This window comes from Oncorhynchus masou, unplaced genomic scaffold (genome assembly GCF_036934945.1).
Source record: "Oncorhynchus masou masou isolate Uvic2021 unplaced genomic scaffold, UVic_Omas_1.1 unplaced_scaffold_2792, whole genome shotgun sequence".
Taxonomy (NCBI): Eukaryota; Metazoa; Chordata; class Actinopteri; order Salmoniformes; family Salmonidae; genus Oncorhynchus; species Oncorhynchus masou.
The window spans coordinates 1,026-13,086 of NW_027009219.1; the positions used below are offsets into that span (position 1 = coordinate 1,026).

General features: G+C 45.8%; 1 long non-coding RNA gene across 1 annotated transcript; it reads left to right on the forward strand.

Moving 5' to 3' along the window:
* The first annotated feature begins 251 nt into the window (after window positions 1-251).
* On the forward strand, window positions 252-1,895 carry LOC135533906 (uncharacterized). The gene is made up of 3 exons (XR_010454606.1): window positions 252-447; window positions 573-632; window positions 864-1,895. It is a non-coding gene; the product is annotated as an uncharacterized LOC135533906 (long non-coding RNA).
* Window positions 1,896-12,061: the final 10,166 nt, after the last annotated feature.

The window sequence follows — 12,061 nt, forward strand, 5'->3', positions numbered from 1 at the left end:
TCTCTCTCTGTCCGTCCTCTCTCTCTCTGTCCAGTCTCCTCTCTCTCTCTCTCTCTCTGTCCAGTCCTCCTCTCAGTCTCCCCGCCCTCTCTCTCTCTCTCTGTCAGTCCTCTGTCTCTCTCTCTCTCTCCAGAGGTATCTCTCTCTCTCTCTCTCTCCAGAGGTATCAGTCTCTCTCTCTCTCTCTCTCTCCAGAGTTGTGTCTCTCTCAGTCTCTCTCTCTCTCTCTCTCTCTCTCCAGAGGTATCAGTCTCTCTCTCTCTCTCTCTCTCTCTCTCTCTCTCCAGAGGTATCAGTCTCTCTCCAGTATCAGTGTATCTTCAGACTTACCCAGCATCGTTGTCCGTCCTCTTCAGTACTTTGGAGATGTGAGTCAGACTGTGTCTGAACTGAGAGAGAAACTAGAAGACTTCCTTAAAGGAGAATGGACCAAGATCTCCACTACAGGTGTGTTGAAAACAATAAGAACATCAACTTTAGACCATTGAAAGTTCCCTACTAGTCATATACATGTGGAATATGGTCTGATGATAACATTCCCTCTCTCTGTCAATGTGTTTGTGTGTCTGTAGTGAATATAGTGGATGTTGTACTGCCTCCAGAGCCCAAGACCAGAGAACAGTTGTTACAATGTGAGTCTCTTTATTGTGAAGTAACTAACAGTCTCTTTTTACTGACACTCCTAACAATCCCTCTAGAAATATATAGCAATAGTAGATCTAATCAAAGACTGGGTCTCTATCTGACTCCTCATATTTCTCTGATTTGATCTCTGCTGTGCTCTAATCAAAGACAGGGGAGATACAGTATCTGACTTAACTTATTGTTCTGACTCCCCTCATTGGTCTCTGCTCTTCTCCCAGATTCCTGTCAGCTCACACTGGACCCAAACACAGCAAACACAGACCTCTCTCTGTCTAAAGGGAACAGAAAGGTGACCTTTACATTCCATGTCCAACCATATCCTGACCATCCAGACAGATTCACCAACTGGTACCAGGTTCTGTGTAGAGAGGGTCTGTCTGGACGCTGTTACTGGGAGGTGGAGAGGACTGGTGGTGTTGATACAGCAGTCTCATATAAAGACATCAGCAGAACAGTGAGAGATGATGGATTTGGATACAATAACAAGTCCTGGAGTTTAAAGTGCTCTAGTGATGGTTATTGTTTCAGACACAATAATGTTGAGACTAAAGTATCAGGCCCTCAGTCCTCCAGAGTAGGAGTGTACCTGGATCACAAGGCAGGTACTCTGTCCTTCTACAGTGTCTCTGACACAATGACCCTCCTCCACAGAGTCCAGACCACATTCACTCAGCCCCTCTATCCTGGGTTTGGCTCTATGATTATAATGATTCTGCTGAGCTGGTTAAACTGTAAACTGATTTGTTATTAATTAAAATTCAATCCAATGTTTTAATCTTGTACATTTCCATGAATCATGATGTCTGGTGTTGATGTATATTGGTTGTCATTCAGAACCATTGATATGTTTTCTCAGTTGGTTCTCTGTCTCTATGTAATTCTCCTCAGTATCATTGATCAGCTTGTTGGCTCGGTCCTAATTGATGTGTTCTCTGTCACCTGGAGCTGCATGGAAAATGGTCCAGGAACTAAAGGACAATTCAGGACTAGTCAGCCCACTACAAGCTGGTATCACTTCCTTTCTACTAAACTATATGGTCTGGTTTCCCAGACACAGATGAATCCTAGTCCTGGACTAAACAGTATGTTCAATGTAGATGTCCAGGAAACCGGCCCTAAATGTGTCATCTTTCATCCTCCCATACTGCTCAGTCCAGCAACATTAAACCTGTCCAGCAGGTGGTGCTGTTGACCAAACAATAAAACCAGCAGATATCTTGACTTGCCACTCAGTATATCAGTAATGTTCAGAATAGTACTTTAATATCATTGGAGATTGATGGTCTTTTTAATCCACTATCCAGAGTCAGGAACAGATGAAGTTAGGTCTGCTACTGTTCAGTGATTAAATATGATTTATGGTGATGGGAAATAATAAAAAACACTCAACTTCATCTAGTAATAGTTTTCCTTTGTTATTTATTCCAAGGTGTGTCTTTAACTTGTAAATGTATTGTGTGGAGGTGAGCTAGTGGTGTGGCTGATAGAATAGAATGAAGAGGGAGGAGGGGAGGAAGAGGGGAAGTGAAGGGCTGTTCAAGAAACCAGATGAGGAAGAGGAAGATGTTCAGGGGAATTACTGTCTCTGTTCCAAATGGTTCTATTCCCTACGTAATGCACTACGGTGCTTCTGACCAGGTCTAAAGTAGTGTTCTTAGGGAATGGTTTACAATATCATGCTTTAGTGTTTGGCACAAAAATATATTAGATCTCCCCCACTTCCCTGTCTGTCATCCCCCAGTTCTGTTAAGACTTCCTCTCATTGAACTGGGCCTCATTCTAAATGGTCACTTTGTATTGATAGTCCATACTGGTCTTTACTATGGTTCTACATACAGTACCTGTATTGATAGTCCATACTGGTCTTTACTATGGTTCTACATACAGTACCTGTATTGATAGTCCATACTGGTCTTTACTATGGTTCTACATACAGTACCTGTATTGATAGTCCATACTGGTCTTTACTATGGTTCTACATACAGTACCTGTATTGATAGTCCATACTGGTCTTTACTATGGTTCTACATACAGTACCTGTATTGATAGTCCATACTGGTCTTTACTATGGTTCTACATACAGTACCTGTATTGATAGTCCATACTGGTCTTTACTATGGTTCTACATACAGTACCTGTATTGATAGTCCATACTGGTCTTTACTATGGTTCTACATACAGTACCTGTATTGATAGTCCATACTGGTCTTTACTATGGTTCACATACAGTACCTGTATTGATAGTCCATACTGGTCTTTACTATGGTTCTACATACAGTACCTGTATTGATAGTCCATACTGGTCTTTAAGTACCTGTATTGATAGTCCATACTGGTCTTTACTATGGTTCTACATACAGTACCTGTTTGATAGTCCATACTGGTCTTTACTATGGTTCTTATACAGTACCTGTATTGATAGTCCATACTGGTCTTTACTATGGTCCAGAACCTCGTTGCTTAAACTATTTCACCAGACCTGTTCTACTTCTTGGTTTAAACCTACAATGGGACCGTAATTTATATTTATTTACTTGATAGAATAACTATGGCATTTTATCAGTGTATACCAGTGTTTAAACCTACATGGCCTTATATGTGTTTAAATATAATAAATCAGTGTTTAAACCTACAATATGACCTTATAAATCAGTGTATACCAGTGTTTAAACCTACAATATGACCTTATAAATCAGTGTTTAAACCTACAATATGGCCTTATAAATCAGTGTTTAATCCTACAATATGGCCTTATAAATCAGTGTATACCAGTGTTTAAACCTACAATATGGCCTTATAAATCAGTGTATACCAGTGTTTAATCCTACAATATGGCCTTATAAATCAGTGTATACCAGTGTTTAAACCTACAATATGACCTTATAAATCAGTGTTTAAGCCTACAATATGGCCTTATAAATCAGTGTATACCAGTGTTTAAGCCTACAATATGACCTTATAAATCAGTGTATACCAGTGTTTAAACCTACGCAAGGTAGATGACCACCAGCCAACAGCGCTGTAGAGATCACAATGATGTGTTAGACGTTTCTGATTGGTAATGAACCTGAGGGCTGCATGATACTGTTATGTACTTGAGTGAAGACCCAAAAGCGGTTTTAACAGAAAACAGAGTTCTTTAATGAAAAACAGGAATGGCATAAATCCTCTTCCAACGTAGTCAATGGAACAAAAAGAACGTTAGAATAATGCAGGATGCACCTGCCAGGCAGACTCCGACAGGATAGGACAAGGTGGAAGCAAACGGGACGACAGCTTGCTTCTGGCATCAAAAACACAAACAAGAATCAGACACTGAAAGTAGCAGGAACAGAGAGAGAAATAGAGACCTAATCAGAGGGGGAAGAGAGAACAGGTGGGAAGGAGTGAATGAGCTAGTTAGGGGAGATGTAGAACAGCTGAAGAATGAGAGACAGAGAAGGTAACCTAAAAAGACCAGCAGAGAGAGAGAATGAAGAGAAAGGACAGGAACAGACATAACAAGACATGACAGTTACACTGAATCAAGTTGTCTCAGGGTCGTGGTTGAGGCCTGCATATATATAACATCACTACAATCTACAACCGCCAGTACTGTACATCCTACCAGCTCCTTCCTGGCCTCCAGAGAAAAACAGGCCTGATGCCAGTAATGTACATCCTACCAGCTCCTTCCTGGCCTCCAGAGAACAACAAGCCTGATGCCAGTAATGTACATCCTACCAGCTCCTTCCTGGCCTCCAGAGAACAACAAGCCTGATGCCAGTAATGTACATCCTACCAGCTCCTTCCTGGCCTCCAGAGAACAACAAGCCTGATGCCGGTAATGTACATCATACCAGCTCCTTCCTGGCCTCCAGAGAACAACAAGCCTGATGCCAGTAATGTACATCCTACCAGCTCCTTCCTGGCCTCCAGAGAACAACAAGCCTGATGCCGGTAATGTACATCCTACCAGCTCCTTCCTGGCCTCCAGAGAACAACAAGCCTGATGCCAGTACTGTACATCATACCAGCTCCTTCCTGGCCTCCAGAGAACAACAGGCCTGATGCCAGTAATGTACATCATACCAGCTCCTTCCTGGCCTCCAGAGAACAACAAGCCTGATGCCAGTACTGTACATCCTACCAGCTCCTTCCTGGCCTCCAGAGAACAACAAGCCGGATGCCAGTACTGTACATCCTACCAGCTCCTTCCTGGCCTCCAGAGAACAACAAGCCTGATGCCGGTAATGTACATCCTACCAGCTCCTTCCTGGCCTCCAGAGAACAACAAGCCTGATGCCGGTAATGTACATCCTACCAGCTCCTTCCTGGCCTCCAGAGAACAACAAGCCTGATGCCAGTAATGTACATCCTACCAGCTCCTTCCTGGCCTCCAGAGAACAACAAGCCTGATGCCAGTAACTGTACATCATACCAGCTCCTTCGCTGCCTCCAGAGAACAACAAGCCTGATGCCAGTAATGTACATCATACCAGCTCCTTCCTGGCCTCCAGAGAACAACAAGCCTGATGCCAGTAATGTACATTGTAGCTGCTCCTTCCCTGCCTCCAGAGAAAAACAAGCCTGATGCCAGTAATGTACATCCTACCAGCTCCTTCCTGGCCTCCAGAGAACAACAAGGCCTGATGCCAGTACTGTACATCATACCAGCTCCTTCCTGGCCTCCAGAGAACAACAAGCCTGATGCCAGTACTGTACATCCTACCAGCTCCTTCCTGGCCTCCAGAGAACAACAAGCCTGATGCCAGTACTGTACATCCTACCAGCTCCTTCCTGGCCTCCAGAGAACAACAAGCCTGATGCCAGTAATGTACATCCTACCAGCTCCTTCCTGGCCTCCAGAGAACAACAAGCCTGATGCCAGTATGTACATCATACCAGCTCCTTCCTGGCCTCCAGAGAACAACAAGCCTGATGCCAGTACTGTACATCCTACCAGCTCCTTCCTGGCCTCCAGAGAACAACAAGCCTGATGCCAGTACTGTACATCCTACCAGCTCCTTCCTGGCCTCCAGAGAACAACAAGCCTGATGCCAGTAATGTACATCATACCAGCTCCTTCCTGGCCTCCAGAGAACAACAAGCCTGATGCCAGTACTGTACATCATACCAGCTCCTTCCTGGCCTCCAGAGAACAACAAGCCTGATGCCAGTAATGTACATCATACCAGCTCCTTCCTGGCCTCCAGAGAACAACAAGCCTGATGCCAGTACTGTACATCATACCAGCTCCTTCCTGGCCTCCAGAGAACAAAGCCTGATGCACTGTACATCATAAGCTCCTTCCTGGCCTCCAGAGAACAACAAGCCTGATGCCAGTACTGTACATCCTACCAGCTCCTTCCTGGCCTCCAGAGAACAACAAGCCTGACCTGTACATCCTCCAGATCCTTCCTGGACTCCAGAGAACAACAAGCCTGATGCCAGTACTGTAATCTAAGCTCCTTCCTGGCCTCCAGAGACAACAGGCCTGACCAGTACTGTACATCTACCTGCTCCTTCCTGGCCTCCAGAGAACAACAAGCCTATGCCAGTACTGTACATCATACCAGCTCCTTCCTGGCCTCCAGAGAACAACACTGAAGTACTGACATCCTCCAGCTCCTTCCTGGCCTCCAAGAACAACAAGCCTGATGCCAGTACTGTACATCATACCAGCTCCTTCCTGGCCTCCAGAGAACAACAAGCCTGATGCCAGTACTGTCATCATACCAGCTCCTTCCTGGCCTCCAGAGAAAAACAAGCCTGATGCCTACTGTACATCATAGCCGTCCATGTTGCTGAAACAGTGCTGTGTCCAGACCTAAAGCCTGACTGCCAGGACCTACTAACTAAGGACTCCAGGACCTGCTAACTAAGGACTCCAGGACTTACTAACTAAGGACCTCAGGACTCCAGGACCTACTAACTAAGGACTCCAGGACTTACTAACTAAGGACCTCAGGACTCCAGGACCTACTAACTAAGGAATCCAGGACCTACTAACTAAGGACTCCAGGACCTACTAACTAAGGACTCCAGGACCTGCTAACTAAGGACTCCAGGACTTACTAACTAAGGACCTCAGGACTCCAGGACCTACTAACTAAGGAATCCAGGACCTACTAACTAAGGACTCCAGGACCTACTAACTAAGGACTCCAGGACCTACTAACTAAGGACTCCAGGACCTACTAACTAAGGACTCCAGGACTCCAGAACCTACTAACTAAGGACTCCAGGACTCCAGGACCTACTAACTAAGGACTCCAGGACCTACTAACTGAGGACTCCAGGACCTACTAACTAAGGACTCCAGGACCTACTAACTAAGGACTCCATGACCTACTAACTAAGGACTCCAGGACTCCAGGACCTACTAACTAAGGACTCCAGGACTCCAGGACCTACTAACTAAGGACTCCAGGACTCCAGGACCTACTAACTAAGGACTCCAGGACCTACTAACTAAGGACTCCAGGACTCCAGGACCTACTAACTAAGGAAGGACTCCAGGACCTACTAACTAAGGACTCCAGGACCTACTAACTAAGGACTCCAGGACCTACTAACTAAGGACTCCAGGACCTACTAACTAAGGACTCCAGGACCTACTAACTAAGGACTCCAGGACCTACTAACTAAGGACTCCAGGACCTACTAACTAAGGACTCCAGGACCTACTAACTAAGGACTCCAGGACCTACTAACTAAGGACTCCAGGACCTACTAACTGAGGACTCCAGGACCTACTAACTAAGGACTCCAGGACTCCAGGTACTACTAACTAAGGACTCCAGGACTCCAGGACCTACTAACTAAGGACTCCAGGACCTACTAACTAAGGACTCCAGGACCTACTAACTAAGGACTCCAGGACCTACTAACTAAGGACTCCAGGACCTAATAACTAAGGACTCCAGGACCTTCTAACTAAGGACTCCAGGACCTACTAACTAAGGACTCCAGGACCTTCTAACTAAGGACTCCAGGACCTTCTAACTAAGGACTCCAGGACCTTCTAACTAAGGACTCCAGGACCTTCTAACTAAGGACTCCAGGACCTTCTAACTAAGGACTCCAGGACCTTCTAACTAAGGACTCCAGGACCTACTAACTAAGGACTCCAGGACTCCAGGACCTTCTAACTAAGGACTCCAGGACCTTCTAACTAAGGACTCCAGGACCTTTGACAGTACAGACAGCGTTGATATGGGTCGATAGTTGTCAAGTAGCGAAGGATCTCCACCTTTCAGGAGAGGCAGTACAAAAGCAGATTTCCATAAATTGGGGATTTCCTGAACGTCAAGCGTGAGGTTAGAAATATATGGGGGAGCAATGATGTCAGCAGCAGGTGTAGGAAGCAGGGGTCTAGTTCATCAGGGACAGGGGATTCTGTTCTATCAATTTATTTCAGGGCTTTACACACTTCTGAAACAGAGAAGGATGGGAAGGAGAACCTGGTGAAGGAGAACCTGGTGAAGGAGAACCTGGTGAAGGAGGGCACAGGGGTGTCAGGGATGAGAAGGAGAACCTGGTGAAGGAGAACCTGGTGAAGGAGAGCATAGGGGTGTCAGGGATGAGAAGGAGAACCTGGTGAAGGAGAGCACAGGGGTGTCAGGGATGAGAAGGAGAACCTGGTGAAGGAGAGCACAGGGGTGTCAGGGATGAGAAGGAGAACCTGGTGAAGGAGAGCATAGGGGTGTCAGGGATGAGAAGGAGAACCTGGTGAAGGAGAACCTGGTGAAGGAGAGCACAGGGGTGTCAGGGATGAGAAGGAGAACCTGGTGAAGGAGTGCAAAGGGGTGTCAGGGAGAGAAGGAGGACCTGGTGAAGGAGAACACAGGGGTGTCAGGGATGAGAAGGAGAACCTGGTGAAGGAGAACCTGGTGAAGGAGAGCACAGGGGTGTCAGGGAGAGAAGGAGGACCTGGTGAAGGGAGAGAAGGAGAGCACAGGGGTGTCAGGGAGAGAAGGAGGACCTGGTGAAGGAGAACCTGGTGAAGGAGAGCACAGGGGTGTCAGGGAGAGAAGGTACATTCATTTTAGACCTTTTGACCTTTTTAAATGAACTGCCTGCATCTATAAAATGCTGATTCAAGGCCTTCATAATGGAGGTTCTCTCAGTTACTTCCTGAGTGTCGACCAACAATAGTTTGGGAATCTGTGAATCTTCTTTTCACTCCAAACCTTTCACTACTTGTCAGAATGTGGAGGGATTATTTAAATGATCTGAAGTAGATTTCAGGTAGTGGTCTGCTTTCACTTTTCAGATCAAAGCCACACCCATATTTCAGACGTCCAATCATCTGCTGAACCAGACCCTCTTGCTTTATCCCACATAGCATTTAGTTCCCTTGTGATTTTAGTACGTTCCTCAGTAAACCAGGGATTCTCTCTGCCCTTCATCCTGAATTTATTTAAAGGGGCCTATTGCGTACATCCTGGAAAGCATTGTGGAAGTAAGAAAAGGCTAATTCAACATCAGGGATTAATTCCATTCTATTCCATTTAATTCTGGATACATCATGTAAAAAACCTGGAGTATCAAACAGCTTCTGGTTTCTTTTCGTAATGACATGTGGAGGATGTTTAGGAATTTGACCATCTCTCACACAGGCAATAGCACAGTGATCAAATACCAGAAGCATTAAAACGATGAGCAGTTTTGGTTCAGATCAAATCAATCAAAGAGGATTTCAGAGGAAACTTTATATTCAACCTCGTTACACTGTTGACAATCTGAGTGAGATTCTGGGTATTGGATAGAATTGAGAGTTGATCAGAGCTAGATGTTAACCAGTCCTGATTCAGATCATCTATCAGGACAAACTCAGAGTTTACATGCTGTGATAATATGAAAATACAATCCAGAGAGCCAACAGGAGCAGATGGTCTGTAACAACAAGATACAACCATATTTAAACAGGAGCAGATGGTCTATAACAACAAGATACAACCATATTTAAACAGGAGCAGATGGTCTATAACAACAAGATACAACCATATTTAAACAGGAGCAGATGGTCTATAACAACAAGATACAACCATATTTAAACAGGAGCAGATGGTTTATAACCTGTCTCACGTCACCCCGCTCCTCCGCTCTCTCCACTGGCTTCCAGTTGAAGCTCGCATCCGCTACAAGACCATGGTGCTTGCCTACGGAGCTGTGAGGGGAACGGCACCGCAGTACCTCCAGGCTCTGATCAGGCCCTACACCCAAGCAAGGGCACTGCGTTCATCCACCTCTGGCCTGCTCGCCTCCCTACCATTGAGGAAGTACAGTTTCAGCCCAGTCAAAACTGTTCGCTGCTCTGGCCCCCCAATGGTGGAACAAACTCCCTCACGACGCCAGGACAGCGGAGTCAATCACCACCTTCCGGAGACACCTGAAACCCCACCTCTTCAAGGAATACCTAGGATAGGATAAGTAATCCTTCTCACCCCCTTAATGATTTAGATGCACTATTGTAAAGTGGCTGTTCCACTGATGTCAGAAGGTGAATTCAACAATTTGTAAGTCGCTCTGGATAAGAGCGTCTGCTAAATGACTTAAATGTAAATGTATAACAACAAGATACAACCATATTTAAACAGGAGCAGATGGTCTGTAACAACAAGATACAACCATATTTAAACAGGAGCAGATGGTCTGTAACAACAAGATACAACCATATTTAAACAGGAGCAGATGGTCTGTAACAACAAGATACAACCATATTTAAACAGGAGCAGATGGTCTATAACAACAAGATACAACCATATTTAAACAGGAACCTAAGGTTAAACAGGAGCAGAGGTTCAACCCCAGATATTCAACTTGCTGAGGTTGAGTAGAAGTCAGACCGCTGAGATCTTGTGTTTTGCGTAAACAGCAACACCACCACCCTTAGATTGACCATCTGCACCTAAAACATTATAACCATTGCTGCCAATAGATTTTTGTAGCCAGGTTTCAGAAAGCATAAATACATCAGGGTGGGCAGGTTTTATCCATATATCCACATAATCATACTACATCAGCAGACTTATTACATTCACATGCAGAAACTTCAGGCCGCTCTGACTACTTCATTGGACAGGATGTCAGGACCTGGGTCAGACTGCACATTTCCAGACAGTAGAAGCAGCTAGATAATGGCCGGTCTAGATGGAGGGTTCCAACATGTGGATTTATAGGCAGCACTTGAAGGGCAATCCATCGTCACCAGAATCTTTAACGCCACAACATTCAGGAGATGAGGAAAGTCCAGGGACACGGTTCAGTACCAAGAAAACAGTCCTGACATGTCAGAGCAACAGTCCCATTTCTCCCATGTTGTTTGGGAGAAATGTGCATCGATCTCACGTGCATTTATGGAGCAAGCGTGTGGTTTCTCCCAAAACTCGAGGGAGAAACATTCATATATTTCCTCATTGACAGAGCAAGCGTGTAGTTTCTCCTTTGAACAGCAGCAACATGAGGCAATAAGGATCATCTTTGATCTGAGAGAAACACAGCACTAAGCAATCTAAGACATGTAGCCAACACAACGCTGAACCCTCATTAAATGAGCTAAAAACAATCCTAAATAATAATACAAACATAGTAACAATCACTAAATAGTCCAACAGCAGATCAGTCAACAAGTCATAAATGTGTGATGTAGGAGAGCAAATCACGGGGAGAGAGAGAGTGTAGAGGGCACCTTTGAACAGACTGGGAGAGACAACAGATCAGGAGAGGACACCTTACCAGATCTGGGAGAGAAACACAGCAGGAAGGACACCTGTACCAGACTGGGAGAGACAGACCAGAGCAGGAGAGGACACCTCATTAAATGGGAGAGACAACCAGAGCAGGATAGGACACCTGTACCAGACTGGGAGAGACAGACCAGAGCAGGAAGAGGACACCTGTAACCAGACTGGGAGAGACAGACCAGAGCAGGCGGGGACACCTGTACCAGACTGGGAGAGACAGACCAGAGCAGGAGAGGACACCTGTACCAGACTGGGAGAGACAGACCAGAGCAGGAGGGGACACCTGTACCAGACTGGGAGAGACAGACCAGAGCAGGTGGGGACACCTGTACCAGACTGGGAGAGACAGACCAGACCAGGTGAGGACACCTGTACCAGACTGGGAGAGACAGACCAGAGCAGGAGAGGACACCTGTACCAGACTGGGAGAGACAGACCAGAGCAGGAGAGGACACCTGTACCAGACTGGGAGAGACAGACCAGAGCAGGAGAGGACACCTGTACCAGACTGGGAGAGACAGACCAGAGCAGGCGGGGACCAGTGCAGCAGGTAACAGGGTATGTGACAGTGTCCAGAGATGAGTCTTTCCTTGGAGCAGAACACAGAGCAGAACTAGGACAGCATCATACTTTCTGCACTACAGAAACTACAGGACCAGTCAAAAGTTGGGACACACCTGGTACAC